Genomic DNA, 25467 nt, shown 5'->3' with positions numbered 1-25467 from the left:
TAACAGAAGAGCAGAGTATGCACTCTAATGACAGAGAGCAACAGTCTGTAAGCACACTTTAGTTTTGGGGATCTCAACTGGACACTAATCAGTAGATACTTTATTAGCAAAATTCTCCTTTCAAGTCTGTTTACATGTAATGCACTAAGCACCTTTTATCAGATTTTCTGTCAGAGGGAGTGGCAAGAATCTCTGATGACAAAACTCATGTCAGTGTGTTGTGTTTGCAGCTAGCTCGAAGGAGGAGATATATGCTGTACAGTTTATTCTCATCAGGCGGACAAGAATCCACTCATTGCTAATGGGGTTTTCTTGATTTTGTTTGGTTGCTCTACACTGAGTTTTTTAGGTTTTTGTTTGAAAGTTGTATTGCTGCCCCACAGATTTCTCTATTGTTTGTCTCTATAAGTTGTAGAACTGGGTTCTCACCTTCTGACTCTGAAGGGGCATCTTCTCATCTGATGATTTTGAAGTTGGAAGCCAGGGGAGCAGATCTTTGTGTGTGCTCAATTTATCTTCAAATAATTTAGGAGTTAGCTTCATGGGGTGTGGAGTCAGGGTCTGCCTCCTTCCCTCACTGGGTCCTTTCTGGTTTGCAGACTAAACTGGGTTGGTTGCTTGTCTTGCATTCTCCACTTGACTATTGCAGCCAGCCTTGTAGTATGTGCCATGGTGAGGAAAGGGTGCCTGGAAATGCTAGGGCAGGATGTGAGCCCAGGAAGGGCAGGGACAGCCATTAGGACTGCAGCATTAGAGTTGCCTTTGCTTCCCAAGTCACACATCCTGAGGGTTACACAGTGTATCGTTTTGTTCATTGTCTGAAAAATTTGTATGCCTAGGGAAGTCCATAATCTGTGGTCTCTTTATTCATAAGTACCAGCTCAGTGATTTTGTTTAATTCTTTAAAAATCTGCAGTACTGTAAATGCTTATAGAGACTATGCTCTTTTGGATAGCATTTTTATTGGGGTCTTTCCTTGGTATTCAGGGAAATTGAGAGGAAAAGTGTACTGCTGTTTAACTATATAAAATCTGCTCAGATGATTTACTGCCCGACTTGCAGATATGATTGGATTCATATGCCATGTTGGTATGTTTGTCTTGCAGTATATATTACCAAATTTGAATGTAAGGTTGCTGGAATACAGCAGACACCAAGTCTACGGTACCTTCTGCACAGTGCAGCTGTCATGCAGAAGATTCATCCCTTGTGCCACAAAAATATCTTGGGTGGTTCTTGTTCCTAAATGAGGGAAACATTTCTTATTTCATTACTTTTGCCCTCTCCAAAGTGTTGGGTGAGGACTCTGTGTCAGGCAGCACGTTGAAAATGTTGAAATGTGGAAGACAATGGAAAGACAAGGATGTGTGCCCCTTCACAGCAGGAATCACTCTCTGTTAAACAGAAAAAGTATTAATCTATATATTCCCTTTTAAAACTTACATCTATTGAAACAGGATTGTTTGAACAACATAATAAGGGAAGTTATATAAAGTTTTTAATGGTGTATGTACCGCTTTCAATTATTAATAGAGAACTCTTTCATCAGTGTATTTTTCTGTTTTGATGAGTAAGTGTTTTCACCTGAAGATGATGAGCGACGACTATGAAAGTTCTTGTGGAACACATTGCTCTGGCAGATGGATGGCCTGGGGCAGCTTGGGGCAGCTCATCAAGTAGGTGCCCGTTGCTCCTGCAGTGCCAGTGGGAGCTGCTTGGAGGAAAAACACTGCTTGATTTTTCATCCTAGTGACCACCTTGCTGCTTTGAAAAATATGGCTGTAAAAGAGCTTGATTTATGCTGCTTCAAGTACAAGCTTGATCATAGAAGCCTTACTTACTTCATCATATTTGTGCACTTAGACCAAGCCCAGAGGCCACTGCAGAGCGACTCTGAGAAGAAACTCGTACTAGGGTGGACCTAAGGTGACTCCTCTGGCACGGGTCCTAGCTCCTCACAGTTTAGGCCTTGCAGTGAGATTCCTAAGGGGTGGGAAGGTTTCTAGGACCAGAGGAGTAGATTAACAGAAATAATAAGGGGATTTATAAGCTTTCTGTGTCAGATATGTAGATAGGTATTTAAGAAGTGAAGTAACCACACATGGGATGTGTTATACAGTTAGAGCCACGTAACAATTTCCTAGCTGTGGCACCTGGGGCAAAGTAACTGTCTCCTTGGTCACCACTCATTGTCTTTAATTCAAAATATTAGCACTCTGATTTTTTTTCTCTTTGTGCTGCTTTTATAAACCTTTGGGCAGGAGCAATGCATTCTTGGCATTGTTGCGCATTTTGGGGGAACGCAATTCCATGCATTCTTAGCTTTGGGAAGTGATCGGGCAGAAAGGTGTGAGCTAATGTTCAATGATTTATCATTGTTCCACCAGAAAAGGGACACAAGACTTGAAACAATTACTGGCTGTATAAGCTCAGAAGGTTATTTTACATGGGGTTGTTTAAGTCCAAAATAGGAATAATGACAGCCTTGCATACCGAAAAGGTGCACTCCTGTTTAAATCCATAGGCGTGATTGCATGATAATTTTGATAAAGCAATAATGGGGAAAAGTGTGTAAAGGAGAGATTTGCTTTCAGGAAAAATATTAAGACTGTGAAAGCTTAATATGTCAAAATGTTGGTTACTTTGTTCAGTATGGGAGGTCTTTATCTTTGTATTCATAACAATGGTCTTCTCCAACCTAGGATTTAAGTTTATTGATGGGCTGTCTTGGTGAATGAGGAACTTCCTTTCTTGCTGCTGAGAGAAAGAAAACAGCATACTTGACAGGGATTCCCCTTTTGTTAAATCCAAAATCAGTTGCTTGACAACTGATCATATGTTCTCAAGTTTTTCACAGCAGAAACCTTGCATTTAAACCTTGTTTTTATTCTACACCATACATCGTCCAGTAGAAATTCTCTAATTTAAATACAGTAGTTGGAATATGTCAAGTGCTCTCTCAATTTCCCTCTCTTTCAGAAAGCATTGTCAAATCAGATAGGTAGTAAATTGTTTAAATTTTGTTATGAATGAATTCTGTAAAAATTATCTACAAAGTCATCACTCCTCTAGGTTTTCTTGGACATGTCTCCTTTCCCTTCCCAGCATTTTTGTCCAAGCAGAAAGACAGGACTTTGCCTATATAAAAGCACATTATGTTGGGCCCTTAGTGTGTGAAAATTTTGCCTAAGAAGGTGTTTGATAATTAGTCTAATTAAAAGTAAGCACTAGGGCAGATGCACTAAGGATATTTATGGAAGTTTAATTTCTGTATAAACAGAAAGGAGCCACTTAAAAGGCTGAAAGCTTTATTTTGCGTCTTTCAGGCTTGAACCAGAGCACTAGCACCACTGCTACTTTGGCTTTAAAGATACCACTGCTGTGAAGACTCATCTGTTTTTAGGTACACAGTTTCCTGGGTGACAGTCTTTTGAAGTTTGTGATGGACTACTTTGTACAAACACATGCATGAAGTGTTTCCAGCTCTGGGTCATGATAAAGCCTCTTTAAAAGAAATCAAGTAGTGTATTTTGTTCTGGTTCACAAAAGTGGTACTGGATAACATAGTGAAAATCTTTGCTGCTTAGTGAATCAGGAGAGGAATAGCAGTCTGGCCCTGAAGGGGGAGGAGGTTTGGATGTACAGAGCCTTGAGAAGGTGAAGTCCCAGGTTCTTTGGGTTTATATTCTGACAGAAATAAAGTGCATTTTCTTTTAGACACAAGTCATTCTAATTCTGACTTCCTTCAGTTGGGAACCATGGGCAGAGCCAGGAACTGGCTCTAAGGCAAAGCAGGGTGAGGAGGTGAGAACTGGAGGATTGGGAGGGAAAGGAGAAGGCTGTCTGTTGTGGGAAGCTGCTGGTGTTGGACACTTACTTCAACTGAAAAGTTTTCCTTTCCTGACTGCCCCAGAGCTGCCTCCCAGCCCTCCTGAGTGAGAAATACCTTTTGTCCTGGATCTGGCAAAATGTCTGTCTCTCAAGGCGTAAAGATTCCTGTTTACAGCTTTACTAAGAGAGGGAATATGTGAAAGGGGAGAGTGGAAGAATACATGCTGTGTCTTGGGGAACTTGTGTTTCCCAGCATGTGAAGGACACAGGAATTATACTCCCTGCTTGAAAGATGTGACTCTCATTCATTGTCAGTGTTTGTCTTCAGTCCATATGTATGTATATATATTTACCTATGTGTGCCTATGTCCATGTAGTGCATGGTCATATATTGGGATTTTTTTGGTTCTGTAAAGAGAGTATAGTGTGAGAAATTGCTTGTATTGTCATATAATTACTTAGCAGCATTTGAAATAGATGGAAAATAGTGAACAAAATTCCTGTGAGTTAAAAAAACTCAACACTGAAAACCCCCATCAAACTAAAAATCCAATTCCAATAAGTGAAAAATCATTGTATTCGGTCTCTGCAGATGAAAATGCTTCACCTTCAAGTCTGAAAGGAGAACTTCCTTAAAATGAAGAAGTTGGAGAAAAGAAAAAAAAATCCCAAGTCCAAAAACATTCAATTTCAGAAGTTTTAGCTTTCATGTTCTAAGAAAGGGAAAGCATTAGTCTTTTTTCAGTATACATACATGTCTCTTTACAGTCAGAAGAGCAGTATAAGCCTCATCAGATGCACTGGGATTATTTCACATTGACATCTGTGAGAATACTATTTGTCTTGTGATCCTAATGTTTTAGCTCCTACTAGGACTCAAATCCACAGGTGAAACATGCTGATATTTTCCTGTGAAAGTGTGAATTCACAAGGGAAAAATTGAATGTGTGGAATGGTATCATTAAAGTTGAAAGCTAGAGGAAATTGTGCAGAGTCCCAAAACACAGACACTTAGGCTCGGATCTGCTTCCATTATAGCAAATGCCAAAACTCCTATTGTTTTCCTTAGGAACTGGATTAAGACTTCTATTGATATCATGCCAGTTTGAATTCCTTCTCTTATTTTTGATCTTGACAATCACTTTTTCCATTGCAGTTCCATTAAAGACTTATAACACAGCATAATAAAACTCGGTGAAAAAAAAAACTTAATGCACCTAAATTATTATGCAAATGGATACAAATTAAAATGCATTCACATAATTGCAATTCTCTCTTTGCAGCAAACAATAGAATCTAAACTTTATTCTTTTTGCTTGCTAATCAATTTTCAGTTCATTGTCCCTTTTTTTTCAGAGGTTTCTAGAGTATCAAAGTAATTGAAAATAATTGGTCTTTCAGTTGTTTTACAGTTAGTACTTGAACAATTAAAAATTAAACAGATTATGCATGCTGTATTTTAATAGAACAATTAATTCAGTGGCATTATTCAGTGGTCTCTGTCGAGCATGCCTGGCAGCGCTCAGCCCCAAATCAATGGAGACCAGTCCAGAACACAGAACTGACCTCTCTATTTTGGCAGCCACTGAAATTGCTATTATGGACTCTCCACAAGGAAACAAAAATAGAAGGACTGAAGTATCCTTTTTTAACCCAGGAGAAGCTACTGCAGCAGAAATTTGGCAGCAGGGGCAGCGAGAGACTTCAGGTGTCAGAGGATGCTAGATCAGCTACATCTCTTCTTCATTCATTTTGGCATTTTTTTCTAAGACTGTGATAGAGGTGTCTATTTGGGATCTTATGTAAATCTGAATAAATAGTCCTTAGTCAGTGTCAACATAGTAAATTCTGTCACAGTTGACCTCCGTATGGCCATCTTCCAAACTATATATTTACATAATTCTGAAAAATTTTAAACTTGGTTTTAAGGTATATTGGCTCAGAATTTGCATGTAGAAATAAATGGACATACTTTAGGCTATCGCTGTGCAATTTTTTTGCTGTCATTCAGGCTGATCATGGCTTATTTTTGTTTGTATGATTTTGATATGAATTTAAAAATGTGATAGTAAAGATATGGTTTGAAGAAAATTGATATATTGCATCTAAAACATTTGCAGTGAAGAACCAAAGTGTCTTATGCCATTTTGGTTTTGGGTCTCCACAATGTGAATTCCTTTTCCTCCTGCCTTTGCGTAGGACAGCTGTAGGAGCATTGCTGTAATGTTTCACCACTTCATACAGCAAATATTACAGACAATTAAAGACAGTTTGAAAACTGCTTTTATTTTTCAGATTTGAAAAAGCTTTAGTGAATAGACCAGCCTCCTGCCTACAATATGCAATACAATTTTTCATATTGCACCAAGTAATAGGACCTGACACAAACAAGGGGAGTTCTGCAAGCTGCATCTGTTTTGGGACATTTCTATCACTTACCTCCGTGAGCAGGGTGTTCAGGTAGTGCACACAGATACTGAGGAAATAGTGGTATGATAAGAGTCATCTTTCCCTCTTCAAATGTTGTTTCTTCTTCTCTACACATGGACACACAAGTGTTAGATGCAGAGTCCTAAGTCAGTCCCAGCAGCATATTGCTCCCTGTGAAGCTCAGGCCAAGGCCTTTGCTGTTAATGAAGAAGACATTTATGGCCTCCAAAAATTTTCACTGTCCTTGTGACAGGACAAGTTTTTAATAGGGATAATGGGGAACTATGGAATCTGTTGCATTCACTCAGTGCTGTGTGGTGGCTCTTAGGGAGCTGGAGCATGTGCCTGTGTTTTCCCTTTGTGGCTGGATCAGAAAAAGAAGCGTAAGTTAGATAAACTCAGTTAATGGAAATGTTAGAGACACTTTGTCCCTAGGTTTTTCCCCTTCTTTTCATACATTTCATTCTACATACATTTCAAACGGAACAGGTATTGCCAAAAGGAATGAGCAGCATGCAGGGACAATGAAACCTGAATTTGGCAGCCTGCAGCCTGCCAAGGGCTGGGAACCAGGGGGTGCAGCCTTCACAGGGCGCCAGACCAAGTAGGCTAGACCACATGCAAATCTTGATTTGAACTGTAAAGGCAATTTTGGGATGGGTCTTGCTGGGATGGGTGCTCCAGATCATTCTCATATGCCCAAGGCAGATGTATTACTGTTTGAGCATTTGGTTGAGACTCAGAGAACTGTTAGCTTTACTGCTGGAACCAGGGATGCCAAGTTCTCTCTTCAGTAATAGCCCTGGAAGCCTCAGCAAAATCAGTGGAGTTATGTCAGGTCTGCACCTTTGGGGGTGAGGACAGTGTTTTACTTCTAGGCAGACTTCTAATACACAGATAAAAAGGGACAAATTTCTTTTGTCTTGCAACAAAACAACCAGCTCTTCTTCGAACAGATTTGGGTGGGTTTTGGTGGCCTGAGTCTGTCATCCATAGTGCATGAAGCATGGGATGAAGCTGCCCTGCTCGAGCTCTGCTTTGCAAAGCTCTGTACACGTGCTCACAGCTGGATGGGCTTGCCTGGAAATGTGCACTGGACCTATGTGGTTTTATTCTTCAGCTGTCTTCTTACACTCCACCCAAGCATTGCTAATAAAATTGTCCTTTCTGTGGAGGTCTAATATCATATGAGCTCTGCTTTTAAGCAAATTTACATTATTTCATGGCATGTGGTGGCAAGTCTGAGGTGTTGCAAAGCACTGAGGTGACTTCTGTACTGAGGACTGGAAGGGCAGCTCCTGATAGATACCCCTTTACACATCCACAAAAATCTGTGTCAGTTCTGACTGCAGCAGGTTTATGGGCTGTGCAAAGGGATTTCAGTAGGTGTAATCCCTCATGGTGCAGCTGCAAGGACATCAGCAGAGCCACCCACTGCTGAGATTTTCTGCTTTTTCCTTTCAAAGGAGAAACACATAGTTTCTGTGGCTAGTTTGGAGTGTTACCTGCCTAAAAAAATCCCTTGATCCTTTTACTGTCTGAGAGGCCTCTCAGGTGGGTGAACACAAGCTTAGTAGAACACAAGAGCTCAAATAGTAATCAGGTGGTTGTTTGGATAGTAATACTTTTTTATCATTTTCTTCACAAAAGGCTTAGTGAAGGTGTGGATTACTTGCTAACAGCTGAAGTCAAGCAGTGATAGGCAAATCCTTTCTCTCTATTTACACAACATAACGCCAGAAAGCAAGAAATATTTTTGAAATAGTTTCTGTAAGCACTGTAAAAACTAATGTCTCCACCCTTCACAAATAAAGGCTTTATTGGAGAGGCTATTTGCCATGTATAGAGCAGAGAAAAGGAAATAAAGCTGGTAAAAGTATCCTGTTCATGATGGAAGTGAGAATCTGTCCATGTTTGCAAACACATCTCTGCTGACTCCATGAGCTCCACAGAGCTGAGCACAGAGGAGGAAGAGAAAAGCTTTGGGGGAACAGTCAGAACATCAACCACTTCCCAAACCAGTGCATTTTAAAAACAGGTTTGGGTAGAGGGTAATGCCATTTGGCTATTCTAAGAGCTCCATAGCATGGATTGCTGGTGGGGGACTCAGTTTCTGAAGGCTGATGCCTGGCTAAAGCTCACTCCTGCCCTGAAGATGCCTGTTCCTGTGCTAGTTAGTCACTAGTCTTATATTTTGTACATGTTAGCTGCTGCTTCCCAAGCAACCGGAGGTGAACCACAAACAGGTTGCAACAAGACTCTTTAAAATGCTGAAAGGTTAGAATGCATCAAGTGGGATTTTTAGCATGTTAAAAAAAATCTTGTAAACCTTTCATCCCCAATTCTTAATGGACGTTTTTAGTGTATGTATCTTTCTAGGAATAAAAAATTATTTGAGGAGATCTAGAAGTATAAATTAACAGTAAATTGATTTAGGAAGGCACTCCCAATTCAAGATGGAGAATGAGACTCCTCTCCAACATTTCTGAATTTGTGCAGTAGGATACAAAACCTTGTAATGTTTTCTCCAGTTGTTTATTTTTATTTTTTCAATATGGCTACTCTTCTCTCTGCCTTTTACTCTTCAGAGGGAGGGCTTGGCATGAACTGGGAGATGTCTCAGATCTCAGCAGATCTCTGAGTTTCCAAGCCCTACATCATCTGCATTTGCACACCAAACAAAAATCCCAGAAAGGAGTATTTTTCTCTCCGTGTTCATGCAGAGTTAAGGATTACGTAGCTGTCTTCCTTGCACTGAGAAAGATCTGTGGAGGCCTCAGAGCATGCAGCTGTTTGAAGACTCTCAAACTCCCGTTTCTGAAACAGTGATCTCCAGTGAAGCACAGAGAGCCCCTTTGGTGCACTTTGGAAGCTGCACAGTGCTTTCAGTTTAACACGTGCTGTTCAGGTGGCATTTTGGTGTTCAGTCTGGTGGCCCAAAAAGCACAGCCACTGCTTTTGCAAACCTTTCCCAGTGGGGGCTCCAGGAGGTGTTAGTGGGGATGGTGCTCAGGAGCCCGTGGGTGGGCAGCATTTGGCATGGCCTGGGCAGGGGATGGATGGGCAGTGGAGAGGGAGCTGCTGCTGCAGGGGCCCCGTGCCCTGCCTGGGAGCTCCTGCACATGGGCCACGTTAGCAAAGTTTAGTGCCGGAGCGTAAAGGGGCTGAGCAGCCCAGGCAGGGAGTGTTGGAGTGAGTGGCAATGGAGGAACGCTGTGAAACTCCTAATAGTCATTTACTGCCTACTGTGGACTAGATGAAAAATCTGCAAGTGTTTTCTCTTTTTAAATCCTTTTTTGACATGCTGTAATAAATGATAGAATTATGATGATCAGCCAAATAAGCTGGGGTGGCAAATGAAATGACCTTTAATACAGGAAAGGGTGTTACATTGCTGTTCCCATCTTCAGTTCAAATATGTCCAGTGCATTTTTCTATTGTTTAAATTGCTTAATTGCTATGTTCTATGAAGGCATTATTTTGCTTGTCTTATTATTTTTTAATTTGTAAGGTAAACTTTAATTTGGGACTAGAAGTTCAGCTCATTAATATTTCTTAGTTTTTAGTTAAATAATTTTGCTTTTAAGAAGTCTTTCAGTGCTAATTCTCTGTGTTCTGTAAAATAAGTCTGCAAAGAATAAAATGAGAAATAAGAAACATAGGCTAATAATAAAATTGATCAGGAGCAGGTGGTGCTATCGATCTCTGGGTCTGCAGCATGTCACCCCTTGCAGAAGCAGCTTCTCCAGGAACTTGCTTGGTTTCTCTTGGCAAAGGTAGTCTCTCGTGCAAGGAGGAGGAACTGCCCTGGGTGCCAAGCCTTGAAAGGCTGCAGACCCCTGAGCTAACCAGCATTAGTCTAGTGGAGACAGATTGATGTGCTTCTCACAGCATGTTTTAAAATATTGCTAAAACCTTCTAAATGCTAGTCTATACAAGTTAATCAGCTGAATTTTATCCCTCTTCATTGCCCTCAGAAGGTGTGCTCTGTGTGTCTGATCTTTACCCGAGCTCGGCTGTTTGCTCTGCTTTGGAGAAATACAGCAATAACAGATGATAGGCATTCTTTCTCACAAACGTATTCTTTTTTCCATACTCCTCCTTGAATGAGCTTGTGCCAGAAGTTGCTGAGCTGTTAGGAAGGTGCCGGAAGCTGGTAATTTGCTCTCCTATAGCTTCACAAAAGCTGCCTATTTTTTGTGTAGTTCTTACCATCTAAAGGCAAATATAATTAAGAAATTTAGTTGGTTTACAAGTAGGTCATGGACCACTTAATAAACTGCAATTGTTGACATTTATGGAGGCTTTTTCTCCCAAACGTTGTTTGTGAAAGGCAACTGGCAAAAGCAACGAGACAAAAACTGCTGTAGGCTCCTATTCTGGGCAGCACTCAGCCTCTCCAGCTCCTCCTCCTCTTTCTCTCCCCAGCATATCTTTTGAAGCTCCCTTTGAGTATTTTCATGTATGTACATGTGCTACACTTCAAATGGTGCAGTAGTTGATTTTCTTGTACTAAGAGCTGTGGGTTGTTAATTGCTAGGCTGGTATTAATGGGTTTCACCCAAATTCTGCCTTTCCTCTGGTGAGGCTGCAGTGCACATTGGTGATTTCAGCTGTCATGCAGGCTAGGCAGGGTGTCCCAGCCAGGCACAAAGTGTCCTGCCAGACCTCCTATGGAGCTGTCGCCTTCCCTGGGTCAGTGTGGAGAACTCTGGCTGTCCACAGACATTTGTGAGTCTCAGCCCCAAATCAACCTCTGGAGCAGCTGTGGGTGCATGTATGGTCTTGCTCTTTGTGGGAGAGCAGCCGTATGTCAAGCACCAGAGCTGCTGCAGGCAACAAAGGGTCAGGGTACAACCTGTCCTTGAAGCAGCCAGAAGTTTTCTTATTTCAGTTTGCTGTGCATTGCATCTCATTCTTGTACCAGAATTATTTACTCCAGTTAGAGGCAGCTGATCTGAACCAAAAAACTCTTGCTGGAGGCAAAATGCATATTCTGTCTTCATTACCCACACCAGACTGGTGAGAAAAAAAACAAAGGTGGGGAGGCAAGGAGAACCAGATCAGGGAAAGAGTTGAAAGCAGAAGCCTGATCCATGTTCAGTTTTTTGCCCATGATCTGGTGTGCTCAGAGGTGTGGTTAGCTGCATTCAGGAGAAGGAAGATTAGGGTCAGTCAAGGAATGACCTTAACCTGATCTTCTCAAAAACTGGAAGTATTGGGTTGCAAAGTTGTGGGTCGGAACTATTGGTAAGGAGGCAAAATCGGGACCAAAGAGAGTGGAAACTGATCCTGTGGGGATCTTCAAGGAACAATAGCACCTTTCATACTTCATGTCTATAAAACACATGAATCAACTCACCTGAGGCAAGAGAAGTCAGGAGCAGCTGACATCAACCACCAGGAGCCGAGCTGCTCATTCTTTCAGAGTTAGCGCATTTCCCGACCGGCCCAGTCTGCGCTCTGGAGGCTGATTCCTCCTTCCCTGCCAATATGAGCTGGGGTCAGATGTTTCACGCACTTCTGCTGTTGTGTCAGACAGCTCACCTGTCCCACCATGCAGGAGCACAGTGAGAGGCCCAGCTGGGCACTGCCATTGCCGGACCTAACACTGGGCAGGAGGTGTTGTGTCATGCCCTTGGTGGTATCCCCACCGTGTGTGGTTATCCGGCACCACGTGGGGTGTTGAGAACAGTCTTACCCTGCGTGGCAGGGGACAGCCCTGCTCTCCCTCATGATGGGAAGCTGGAGATCAGTGTGAAGGACTTGGCCTTTTGGATGGTTCATGTGCAGTTCCACAATTGTGTCTGAGAGGCCACTTCCTTTGCACTCAAAATTACTATAGTTGGAGTTTTAGTGCAAAAGGTCCCAGAGTGACCAAACTGGGATTTAATTTACCCATGGCAAAACCCCTTGTAGTGAAATGCCACCCCTTCTTGCATGGCATGAGTTAGTGTTCCAGACACCAGTAAGAGCCAGAGAGAAGCTAAATTAAACTAATTTGATTTTTTTCTTTTGCTGGAGCACTCAACTCAAGACTCCTATTACCAGGGTTATTCTCTTGTCAGATGGAAGCTGGAGATAGTTGTCCCAGATGTGCATGTCTGGTTTGAAGGCCTGATTATCTTGTTCATGTCACTTCTTGGCCTCTTATCAAAGGAACTCTCATGCACATCACCTTTCAGCTCCTCACTCTCAGCTCTGCAAGGAGGAGGAGTACACTTCTACCATTTCCAGCTAGTAAGCCAATGTTTGTAGTTTTTATTCCTCTGGGGCAATAGTGTCAAGAGGAAAAGGCTTCTAAGCATGTTAGGTGGAGAGAGGATGGAATAAAGTTTCTCATGGTTGAGGACAATAGATGAGGACAGAGCTGCTGTGCTGCAGCAGGAGGATTACAGCACAGTGTATTTGCCAAGCATGAGATGCCGGTTGGATGGAGCCTTCTGGATGCCTGGGATTTGATTTAAAATAATTTTTAAATACCCTTTATTGGTGAAATGGAGCTTAAAACCTGAAAGTGTTATTAGGTGGCTCAAGAGGAGACCTTAGGGAAGATTCAGAAGTACTGTAAATACTTTTTTTAAAATCATCTATTATTACTTTCATCAATATGTCAATATTGAAGTTCTGGTATTCCTGGAGTCATTTACATGAACCACTTTGTAACTTTTTGTAAAAAAGGTATCATGAAAAGAAACTGAGTATTTCCTGCTTGTAAAATCCCCACACATCATTTGGCGCCTGTCAAGGTATCACCAGGCTAAGTAGAGGCATATGTCCTTCTGAAACCAGCCTGAACCAGCCATAATAAATGCAGGAGCTTCCATCTCTGTCATTCACTGGAGGGGAAAGCTTGTCCTTTCCCAAGGCACATTGACAAGGGACTGTTTAATTGAGCTGAACAAACTGGTACGTGAGGGGCTGGGGCAGGGGGAGGATGAGCAACGCTGGCTGCGGGGCAAGCAGCTGGCTTGGCTGGGAATCTGCGCTTGGCGAGGAGTCCCAGCTTGGAGTGGTGAATGTGCGCTCTCCCCAGCTTGGAGTGGTGAATGTGCGCTCTCCCCAGCCTGGAGTGGTGAATGTGTGCTCTCCCCAGCTTGGAGTGGTGAATGTGCGCTCTCCCCAGCTTGGAATGGTGAATGTGTGCTCTCCCCAGCTTGGAGTGGTGAATGTGCGCTCTCCCCAGCTTGGAGTGGTGAATGTGCGCTCTCCCCAGCTTGGAGTGGTGAATGTGCGCTCTCCGGGTGACTTCACAGAGTGCCGGCAGCCGAGCTCACACGCTGCACTGCAGGGGGGACAGAGAGGGGAATTAAAGGAGAGGAAGGAGTCAAGAGTTAAAGGAAGTCAGCGTGGTGCTCCCAGTTAGATTGGCACAGGCGGCAGTTGTGAACTCAACACTCTGTGACCATCTCTCAAGTCCAGGTGGACTGGAAGTTACTTCTGTGATTCCACGAGAAACACTCTGAAGATATTCCACTTTTATCATGTATCATTTTTATCAGTAACTAGTCTATATTAAGAAAAGTGCAACCAGTGAAGTTCATGTTGGATTAAGTTGGCTTCTGTCATGTCTGAATCCTGCAGATGGAAGTATTACCAGTACTAACAATTTACTTATATTTGGCACATCAATTTTGACTATGCTGACTGCTGTGTTTGTTCATTACTAAACTGCCACATGTTGCATTACCAGCAAGTTGTTCCTTTAATTCTTAAGTCCTCCCAAATCTCTTTTCTTGTAGTTAGATTCTACTGTTTCAGTATCACAGAGCTGTTCTATAGATGTACTAGCAGAATCTAGCATGTGTGGAGATGCATAGTGTGTTAAAATTCCCTACCTCTTTACAAAGTGTGAAAAGCCAAGCAAGATGACATTGTGGTGTGGTCTGTTCCTGATGTCCAGCTGGTTTCCTCTTATGGCTGCTTTGGGGTGTGTCCCATTTATTAACTCCCATCATGTTTTACCTCCTTACTTTCTTCATTGTCATATGGGTTTTTGTTAGCAACATCTAGCATTGCATCACCCACCCTCTGCCTCCATTCTCTCTCTCCATTGCTAGTCCAAGAATCATTGTTCTCTGTTTGGTGGTGTTGCCTAGGTCACAAATTGCATCATTTATTAACATTTTTGCATAGCTCACTTCTTTCCCATACCCTCTATATTGTGTGTGTGTACATCAATGTAGCTGATATTTCACTTATATTTCACTTTTTAAATTAGTATTTTGACTTTTCAGAGTTTCTTTAAGCTGTAAAAAGGAGCAGAGAGTTGGCTTTGCAAAGTAACATATTCAGGCATTTCTTCAGGCTTGCAGAAAACCCAGATTACACAGACCTGAGAGGTATGTCTGTGTTAGGAAGATGTTTACATACTGGGGGCCTGTCAGCAGTGGAGGCAAACACCAGCCATCAGTGTGCCCTGTGTGGCTTGGCTTCTTGTAATGTATATTGTTGTGAGAATGTATATTTCGGGAGTAAGAGAAACAATTATATTTTCTTTTACACTCTATACTGGAGCCTGTACTGAGACCTCTGAGCCAAGTGCCTCTTCTGGTGTTTTGCACTTATCTTGAAGCTCTTCTGAACTGTCAGTTGTGAACACAGGGAGGTTAGCACCCTCTTTGCTTAAGACCATTTAATCTTAGTACTAACCTTTCGTTGAAGAAAGCACCCATGAGCCCTGGCACTGCAGGCTCATTTCTGTGGCACTCCTGCATCCCTTGGCTGCTGTGCAATCTCTGCTGACCTGCAGTGGGTACCAGAGCAGTTGCAGAGGGGCCTTCCTCCTGGCTTTTCTAGTCGCACATTTCTAAACGTGATCCTGTTAAGCACTGACTTCCCTGCTGCCCTTCTCAGTAGTTTTCACTTGAAAATACTGACTCACAAAATTCCCCAGTATTCTTGAGCTGATCTACCCTCCATATGTTTATTGCATTAATCCTAAACTCCCAGAAGGTAACATCACATCCCATTCTCTTACAGACTACAGGTTTTGGCTCTTCACTGTGAAATACCAGTCACGGTCACTCAGGTCATCTCTGTGTCTCCAGGCTTTGGCTCATGTTTGCTTCTTGACTGTGAGTTAGCAGAGTTTTGGGTTACTTGTGTCCCTTTCCATGCACTGGTCTCTGCAGGAGCTGTGGCTCAGTCAGTCTGAGCAGTCTCTAAGCCCACACAGTAAATTCTCCACAAACATATGCCCTGGGACCATAAATCCCTTTCTGCAAGAGATGCCTTTGCTTTGTTACTCTTATCTTCTTGCATTTTAGCAGCCTGCAGAGACCCAGAGCCAGGTGTCTGAACACAGAACAGGCAGCCCTAGGGACTGAAAAAAGAGATGGTAAAAGTTTGCAAGGCTCACTCAGGGTGAGGGATGGTGCAAGGGCAAGGCCATTGGTCTCTGGACATTTGCACCTACATTTGCAGTTGGGACCTTCCTTTATCCACATGAACATGTGAAGAAGGCATCAGTGGCTGCAGCCACTTACACCTGCTGTCACCTGCTGTCACCTGCTGTCACGGGAGGGCAGCTTCCCAGCAGTGCTTCAGAAGAGAGAAGTTTATAGTGAGAGACAGAGGGAGGATTTTGTGGTCACACTGGGAGGTGGAAAAAGGGACAGACACTGTGAGGAGATGAACATGAACTGTTGGGTAAATCTGATGCTGGGGGATGGAACTCTGCCGTGCTGACAGAGCAGAGGGTAAGTGGCAATGTATCACTAGTGAAGGCTGCAGAGTAACCTTAATGATGTGGAAATCTTGATACACCATGCCTACAGCAGCATGGTAGCTCTCTGATATTATTCCTTAGCTCCCGTGAGCCACCACTCTACTGCTTTGAGGACTATATTTGCTTTTGTTGGTGTGACAGCTCTCCTTTTTTCCTATCTCCTTTGAGTTCTGAGGGAGGATTTCCTACAGTTTTCTTTCCAAGCTTTATGCATCTGCTTCAACAGAAGCATCAGCTTCAGGCAAGAGCTGACAGGACCTGAGCCCACACTGGTAGTACCAAACAAAAACTAATATGTAGTTACCCTTGAATGATTAGTTTTCATATCTGTATTCATGGTTTTCCCCTGTATGTGCTTCTCTGTCCACTTCTTTACTGACTGTTAGCAATTTGCATTTGAAGTAGCTAGCTTGAGTATCAGTAGATGTTTTGTGACATTTTGGAGTGCCAAACTGGGACCTGTTCACCTCCTCAAACATGCATCTGCGTCTTTGCCCCACTGTGCAAGTCTAGCAGATGAGTAGAGAGGGATTAGTCTCTCTAGACAGGGCTTTCAGAAACAGACTTTAATTAAAGGTGCAGGATGGAGCTCAGTGATCACCTCTGATTACTGGTGCAAATGCTTTAAGAAGAGAAATTAGAGCAATGGCGTATTAAGAGGTGGATTCTCAGGTATTTATCTCAAGCAGTTCAGTCTTTTTAAAGTGATTTGGCCAGATTCTGCCTCCTGGTGCCTGTGTGCAAACCTAAAATAAGTCCACTACACCAAAGGTGTTCCGGAGCAGAGCACTTACTTTGCTGCTTTGGGTAGAGACTGTTTTGAGCTCCGTGCTGCTGAGTGTGTAACTCTGTGCTTGGAAAGAGGAGAGGGAAACACCCAATTTATTTTACAGTGGTTAGTGATAATAGAGAAATAGATAGAAATAGATAATAGAGAAATGGTCTGTTTCATGCTCATATGACCTTGTTGTTGCCACATTATTTCTGTTGACATTTCTCAGCTTCTGTTGGTGTCTTGGGATTTTGGTTTGGTATTTTCTAAGACAGTATAATTTTTCAAATCCCATGCTTTGCACAGCAATGCCCAACATACATCAAGTGAGCTCAGTACTTTAATTACAGAAATAACATTACTTGATTGGGAAATAAAAACAGTTGAGAAAGAGAGGTACAAGATGCACTCAGAGACCTAAGGAGCCCATCTGTACTTCCATGATCTCCAGAGTATCCTGTGCTTTCCAGACAACTCAGTCAGTAAAATGCAGCAGATGTTAAATGATGTTAAATTTAAAGAAATTGTAATATCATATCTACTGGCCTTGCGTAGTGTCTGGGTATGAGTCATGGACCTCAGCAAAAACCCCCTAAATTCTGATTATGAGTGTAAACAGCTAAAGACAGGTGCATTAGGTAGGTAATATTAAAATGTTTCTTTTTCTGGGTGCTGACTTAACTTTGACCACCTGTTACAGCATTTTCTGAAGCCTCAGGTTACTGCTGGAGAAACAACGTCTAGGAGAGGTCTTGAGCCAACCGAGAAAGCGAGTTGAGAGAGGTCATTTGCAGAGCTTGAGCTGTTTTAAAGAGCACAGGAGCCTGGTGTCACAGCACAGCTTCCTGCTCACAAGAGCCTCTTTCAAAGACAAATGTGAAAGGGTTTATCCACTAAACACGGAGCTGGCAACAGTCCTGAAGCAAGAGTATGGCGTTGGATTTCCGTAAGAGGAGACTGTGAAACATCCTCTTTGCCAAACAGGCCTGTGAAAAGGGCACAAAGACAAATAGGTAATTTTTTCAGGTCTAGAATATCTTATTTTGAGCTTGAACATTTTTTTAAATTTTCATGGGTGTTTTTTTTTTCTTTTTTGTTTGTTTTGGTTTTTTTTTTCTTTTAATTATGCATCTATCCATCCTAAAATTTTAGTGATTTTTTGCTTTTAATTCTACATCCCTCCTTAATTAGAAGATTTTTTTAATGGAACCAAAGTAGAAGATATGTTTTTCAACTGAGGAAGCACTTTTAAATTTTACTGTAATGAAGTTGGAGTTCATGAAAGCTTGAGTCTGGCCAAACCCACCTCCCTCCATGGGCTTCATGCCCAGGAAATTTTCCACCATGAAATGCACTGTTGGGGTTTGCTTCTGCATTACTGCTCAGAGAAGAATGCCCATGTGAGCTGTCCTTTTCTACCTCCATGTCCTTGTAGCTACAAATGCAGCAGTTTGTTTTTCCTGGAAGGACAGAAAGAAAAAAAAAAAAAAAACAGAGGAGTAAAAGCCAGCTTGTCTGGGACAATTCTCTCTTCTTCTAGGGGTGGTGGAGGAAGAGCTGCATCCACTTCTTGTTAGCAGTCATGGGAGTCAGCCTGAGCTGGAGATCAAGAACTTCTACAGTTTTGGAAGATTTCTGGTAGAAGTTTTTCTCCACTTGATGCTTTCTCCAGACATTGCAGCCACCTGTCATGACATTTCCACGTGCATCTTGCTTTGAGTTTTCTGACACGAGGAATGACATCTGTGTGACAAATTGTGGAGCTGGGTTGGGTGACAGCTGCCCCCACCTAGCCTCCTGCCTGTGCTCCCTGTGACCTGGAGCATGCCAAAGCCATCCCTTACCTGGCACACATTTGTGTGAATTTTGCTGTCTGTTCCACTAACGTTGGCCTGTGTGGAGCTGCTGCTGCTTCCTGTGCTGCACGGGCACGCTAGCAGCCCTATAAACCTCCTGATCTGGGTTACAGCTTTGCCTCTCTCCCCATTACCAGCTGTCACATCCAGAGGGAAGTAGTTCTTTCCATGCAAATACTGAAGCTCTAGTTCCCTTTTGCATGAGCCCACCTGTGAGACATTCAGGGAAGTTAGTGCTTCAAGCAGCCAGTGCTGTGAGGACCTGCAGCTGTGGACCACTATGGGCAGAATTTGGCTGTCTTAGGACCCACCTCAGGGATGAGCAGGTTTCCTGCAGACTGGGAAGCAGGAGGGGGTTTCTGGTTGGCCCTATGGAGAGAAAGAGCAAGTCTTCCCATGTGGGATGTTTTTGGGGTTATTGATGCAGTACAATGACTGCAGGTGTTAAAACTGAGTGTTTTTTCAGCATTAGGAAGCTCTTTCAGGAAGATGCTCACTGGCCAAATAGAGAAATATTAGGGCTAAATATAAACAGAGCTAAAGAGGTTTTTGAAAACTGAGGAAATTTAAAAATAGCTAAAATACATTTTTCTTCTGAGAACTTTGTCATTGAGTTGAGCCATGGCATAAGCTTAATTTTATAAGTAGAGAGAGAGAATGAGTGTCTGGACTCAAAGGCATGGCCCAAAGAGCTGATGTACTGTCTGTCCAGTTGACCTCAGAGCTTAGGTGGTGAAAAGATGTGCTGTGGACACTGAAACACAAATGCTTTCTACTAATTAAACTTCTGCAATTGTCTGAGCTCTTGGGAAGTGACTCTACAGTATGAAGCATCCTGCAGGAATTCAGATAAGGTCTTTGCATAGAAAAATCTTGATTTACGGACAGCTGCTTTTCACAGTGTGTACTACTAAATTTTAAAAACTATATTTTAAAAATAAAATGAGTATTTATATTCTCTCAGGGATAACATTTATCTCATTGCATGCCTACAAATGGAGGACACAGGTTTGGTATGTTTTATAGAAAGGTGATAGGATGGACCTCTACTAATGCTTGGTGAAATTTCATCCTTGGGACTCAGTGGTTTCTCAGGAAGCTGCACATTCTTGATATCATACCAAAGTAGTCTCAGAACTCAGGCTGAAGGCTTCATGTCCAGCAGTCCTGTAATGCTCAGGTTGTGCTGAGATCAGTGGAATTATAGGGGTAGGCATTCCTAGAATGAAGATTTTCGTGTTTTACCAGAGTGATTTACATTTTAAGGCTCAACATTAATGATGACAGTTTTTGAGTATATTTTACATATGCTCAGTATTTTACATTTTTCCACAAAACATAACTAAAAAATGAAAAATAATGCCTTTAAAGATATTGATAGGAATCTACTGGTACTATAATGAAGGAGGTATGTAAGTTCTTACGGTTTTGTAGAATATACAAACAGCCCTGGGAAAACTCAGTGTACAATGAAACTTTTTCTCCCCCCATGGGTAGTTTATTCAATGCTAGGTGAAAAGTGCTGCTTCCATGGCACCATTAAGGTCATCATATATCCAGCTTTCACTCTGTGTGTCCTCTTCTACACCTGGAAATTCTGCTTGGCTTGAAAGAGAAGGCTTTTCTACAGATGTTAAAATGTCCAGTGGTCTGGTGGGAGCATTAGTTTCAATGGGATGCCTGGAAATGGTGAATTAATTCTCTCCTAACTGGAAAAACTTCATGCTGTCCATGATGCAGGTGTCCCAGGGAGTCATCCTGTCCTGCTTTGTGGAGGGCACACGCCTGCTGGGTCTTGTCATGCACTTGTAGTAAGGTTCTGCTTGCTGTTGAATACCCTGATCTCACCAAATACAACTCACTTGGATTGTCTGCAAATTTGGCGGAATAGGAAGGAAGGAACCATCACCCAGAAGAGAAAGACATCCTGCCCTTAGCCAGAAACATGTGACTGCTTGGCAGAGCCCAACCTGCCACACTCCTGGTGATGCCCTACTGATGCTGTGCTAAAATCAAGCATGTATCAACAGCACAATTTTTTTCTCCATTTATCCATCATAGTAAATTCCTTTAAAGAGAATTTTTTCCTCATGGAATTTGTTGGATAGTCTTACATTAGTCCTAGAATGCAAAATTTTGCTCCAGATCTATGTCTTACAAAGTGTCTGGCAGAAAATCTTATCTGATTCTTAAAGAAGTGAATCATGCAGTTATGACTTCATTTCTACAGTTCAGCTGAATAGGAATCCTTAGATAGGCATTTGAGATTACGGTATCATTTCTGAAGATCAGTGTAGTTTCTGTGTTTCACCAGTGGCTCCGAGTCACTGTGTTACCCACTTTCATCTATCATAACTTGACCTGCCCTTTCTCTGCATCGGCTTCCCCAGATGACGTTCAGCGATAGGAGTCAAGCTCTTGCCTTCTCCACATTTTGTATGGGCGGCTACTTTTGTCTTTGGAAAAGTTTTGGGGAGAAAAATACCCACTACATGTTCTATACTATAGAAACAGGAAACAAGTGCTTTGTCTCTTTTGATTCTTGTCCAGCATTCTAGTTTTAACGGCAGGGATCCAAGAATAATCTCAGTTGACCATGCAGCCAAACCCACCATGATCTCATTGCCAGTGGCCAGTGATGTGTAGGTGGTTAGTTAATCAAAAGGGGGTTGTTTTTGCATTACATTTTTAGAAGATTGTGTAGGTCGCCTATCAACAGAGAGTCCAGACAAAGTACACAGCTCTTTCCCTATAAATATTCCCACTGCCTGGTGAGTCTTTCCCAAAACTGTGGAAGTTTGGTAAGGGTGGTTTTACCTGTTTATTTTGTCTTTGTATTCATAGTTCTTTAATCACATGATGCAAGCAATTTTAATTTATTTACATTTCTTATTTGCTTTAATTTATTTCCTCAAGTTTCTGATTTGCATATTTCCTTCTTATTCTGCTTAAGTCAGCAGACCTCAGTTAACAGAAGAGACCAGCTAAACTGGTCAGCTGAAAATCTAGTAAGAAAAAGGAAAATCTATTCCCTTTGAAACAAAAAATGAAGGAAAATGTGATATTTTGTTGAATATTTTAATTTTTGAGATTTTTAATGGAATTAAGCTAGTTGAAAGTCTAAAGTTTTTAGACTGTGGGAGATGGGTATATTTTTTGTAAGATCCCAGCAGATAGACCATGATGGACCTTACCTCTTCTCTTGAATTTTATCTACTTCTTGTTAAAAATTCTTAAAAATTAATTAAGCTTGAAAGAGGAAGGGAGAAAGGGTAGTTATAAAGGCTCTAAAACCTTTTCTTTTGGATATATGTGCTACAGGTGGGACATCCATGCCCTTTCATTGCTCCCATCAACACATTTGAGAGCCGAAGCAGCCTGAGAATGTTACCTTGTTTATGTGGGTCCCTGATGTTTGAGTCTGGGTCTCTGGGGGCAGAAGGAGTAGCTGAACCAACTTTTCCTGTGCCTGGTGCGTGTGGAAGCTGACATGTAGCCATTATTGCTTGCCCTGTCTCAGAGAGATAGCCCTCTGTTTTTATTTTGTATTAATTTGCAAATGCCTTAGGATGACAGAAAACCACAGAAAACAAAAAATAAAAGAAGTTCCCATATGCCTAAGAACCCTGTTATTTCCCAAGCTGGGCCTCCATAGCACGTGAGCACAGTCAGCAACCCTTGAGCTACCACAGCTGAATTTTTCTGGTGGTTTTTCTGTTTCAGGGAGCTGGGCAAGCCTGCATCACCCCATATATCAATAACTTTCAGCTGATACATAGCTGTTTTGAAAGCTTGTCTGTAAACATGACTGTTGTCTTTCTTTCATTGTTCCCTTCTTTTTTTTTCCACTCAAGATAGCAAACCTGAACCCCATCCAGCAGGAAGCGTCCTGTGATTTCACTTTGGGTCACAGCAAGAAGCAGAGCATATCTCCAGGGAAAAGCAACATGGGAATATGGAGACATTCAGAGAAATAAACCTGATGGATTTCATTTTGCTGATGCTCTTTTGAAAGGATACCTTTGAGGTTACTAATATGCAGTACAGGTGCAAACAGTGAGGCAGAGAAGCAATCTCCTTAGCACTGCTCCCAGTTTTGAAACTCCCAGGCCCCCATCCCAATTCATCCCACCTCACCCTTACCATCCTCAAAGCAGTTTTCATCCATTCCTGATTTGAAACTGCAAAGAGAGAGATTTGAATAGAGCTCTGGCTTGCTTGGGGAAGTTCTTGCTTTAATCAGACACCCTGGGTAAAAATGTTTGTGGGGGATGTGTAGGTGTGAGGAGAATGGAGGCTTTTATGGTGACCCATGGGTTGTCCCCCCAAGCAGCACAGCCAGGCACCCCACACAGGGACTGTCCCTTTTGAAGTGGGGTAAATGACGTCAAAGCATCTCAGGGTAAACACACTGCTCTTATGTCCTCTGTACGAAATGCATCATTCACTAGAAGACCATGGCCTGAATGGAGATTTAACGCTGCAGCATCCCATGACTGCAGTTGTTAGTCCGGTGCTTTCATGGATTTTTGAATCCTGTGTACCACTGGGTACAGCTAGAGAGGTGGAAGCCCAGGAAAAGCCCTTTAGCTGTGGGGTGAGTGGAAGCAGTGCTTCCTGTGCCTGGACTTCATACACCTCAATGCTGGCTAGCATCTCTGCCTGCCCAACGGCGCCCCACCCAAGCCACTGCTGCCACCACGGTGGCACACTGCGGGATGAAGCTGCAAGCCACGCAAGTCTGGGAAATGATCTTTTGGCCAACAACATTTAGCTCTGCATTTAATTAGAATTAAAATGTGAATGATATTAAACCCCTCTCCCTTTTCAATTCAGAGAAAATTATTGCAGTAATTAGGCAATAGTTTTGATTATATATGAAACAAGACCAAGCCTCATGGGAGGTGCTGGAGCCCCCAGCAAGTCAGTCTATGAATTTATCTGGTGTAGCAATCTGGAGCAGGGTATTTCAGCTGAACAGGTCAGATAAGTGCTGTAAGATGCACAGTTTCTATGGGCATTAGCATTAAATGGAAATCCTTGTCTTCAGGGGAGTCTGCAACCTGCATTGTGGCTGGCAGCTGGCTTGGAGAAGCAGCGGCGGGGGCTCCTTGCCTGTGCACCCACTGGGGCTGGCATGGCCCAGAGCAGGGCAGGGCTCCTTGCCTGTGCACCCACTGGGGCTGGCATGGCCCGGAGCAGGACAGGGCTCCTGGCTGTGCACCCACTGGGGCTGGCATGGCCCGGAGCAGGACAGGGCTCCTTGCCTGTGCACCCACTGGGGCTGGCATGGCCCGGAGCAGGACAGGGCTCCTGGCTGTGCACCCACTGGGGCTGGCATGGCCCGGAGCAGGACAGGGCTCCTGGCTGTGCACCCACTGGGGGCTGGCATGGCCCGGAGCAGGACTGGGCTCCTTGCCTGTGTACCCACTGGGGCTGGCATGGCCCGGAGCAGGACAGGGCTCCTTGCCTGTGCACCCACTGGGGCTGGCATGGCCCGGAGCAGGACAGGGCTCCTGGCTGTGCACCCACTGGGGGCTGGCATGGCCCGGAGCAGGGCAGGATGCATGGGTGGGGAGCTGGCCCTGCTGCCAGGCACAGCTGGGCAGGGGAGTCTGGCCAGTCCTTGCTAACAAGGAAAACCAGCTGAGGTACAGGGAGGTGTGCAGAGCCCAGAAGGAAAATTGCTTTGCATTTTAGTTAGAAGGAAAATCTAATCTTCAGTTAAATAGTCTTTAAAGAGTTGGTTGTTAGCATGTTCATGCTATCTTCCCACATACTTCCCTCTAAGTGTCTCAAATCCCTTATAGTTCTGCTTTCTGCTCAGAACAGGGATTTGTTTCCTTGTTCAACCTGTTGCTCCTGCATCCCTGTCAGCATCCCCTGCCTGCATCTCACCCCCTACAGAAGCTGTAGTCCATGAGCACCAGATACCTGAAGAGCAAGAAATGATTCTGTGTGAGGGTGTTCAAGGAAATGAGGTGTATCTTAAGCCTTGCTGCAGTCAGAAGTCAAGAGGGCTTATTCTTGTCAGCAGATCCAACTTGCTTTACCTCCTACCCTCCGGAAATGTTCCCCCAGACTAGTGTTATCAACCCAATTAACATTTCAAAATTCTCAGCTTGCAGGTGCTGGTTTCAGAACGGCAATCTTATACAATGTTGAGCAATCCAGTTGGCATCTATTTGTTCTTAATCCCTGTTCAAGCTGCAGACTCAACTATGCTCTTTTTCTTTTCAGTATGGTGTACAAAGTAAGTAATCCTGAACAGCACAGGCTACCTTAATGATGACAAAATTGGTTTGTTTTTTTCTCTTATGCACATCAGGAATTCACAGTTGCTTTATGCGCAATTTATCCTCCCACAACCTGGGTATTTTTAGCTGTTTGATTTAGGTGGTACAGCTATGGCTGCTGCCAAGGGAACTGTGGGGTGAGAGCCCCAAGTGCTACTGCCCACTTTCTCCAGGTGTCCCAGTATATCTTCTTTGCAAAAAGAAGTACATTAAGGTTTAACTTGAAATTAAGAGTGCCTGAAGCTGGTGAGCAGAAGAGGTGGCTTTGCCTGGAAGTGCCTGAACACACTTATTGGGATCTGTTGCTTGCAATGACCCTGACATCATTTCACACGTGGGGATGTGGCTGATGCTGCCATGGGCAGTGCAGTGGCAAGGCACAGCCTGGCATAGCCATGATCCAGATGCATACCCCGTGGCCTGGGTGGCCTGGGACAGACCCCTGGGGTGCTCTGAGTTGCTGCAGTAGCAGCAGGAAGGTGCTGGAGGTAATGTGGTTAATACTGGTTTAAGGAGAGCTGGTCACTGGCAGTCACTCTGACAGTGTGGACT

General features: G+C 43.2%; 1 protein-coding gene across 5 annotated transcripts in view; it reads left to right on the top strand.

Moving 5' to 3' along the window:
• Nucleotides 1–25467, top strand: part of CELSR1 (cadherin EGF LAG seven-pass G-type receptor 1) — a 165774-nt gene that overhangs the window by 36144 nt on the left and 104163 nt on the right. The window lies entirely within an intron of this gene.

Source organism: Anomalospiza imberbis, chromosome 5 (genome assembly GCF_031753505.1).
Source record: "Anomalospiza imberbis isolate Cuckoo-Finch-1a 21T00152 chromosome 5, ASM3175350v1, whole genome shotgun sequence".
In the NCBI taxonomy this organism is placed as follows: Eukaryota; Metazoa; Chordata; class Aves; order Passeriformes; family Viduidae; genus Anomalospiza; species Anomalospiza imberbis.
This window is presented reverse-complemented; position numbering and strand designations above follow the sequence as displayed.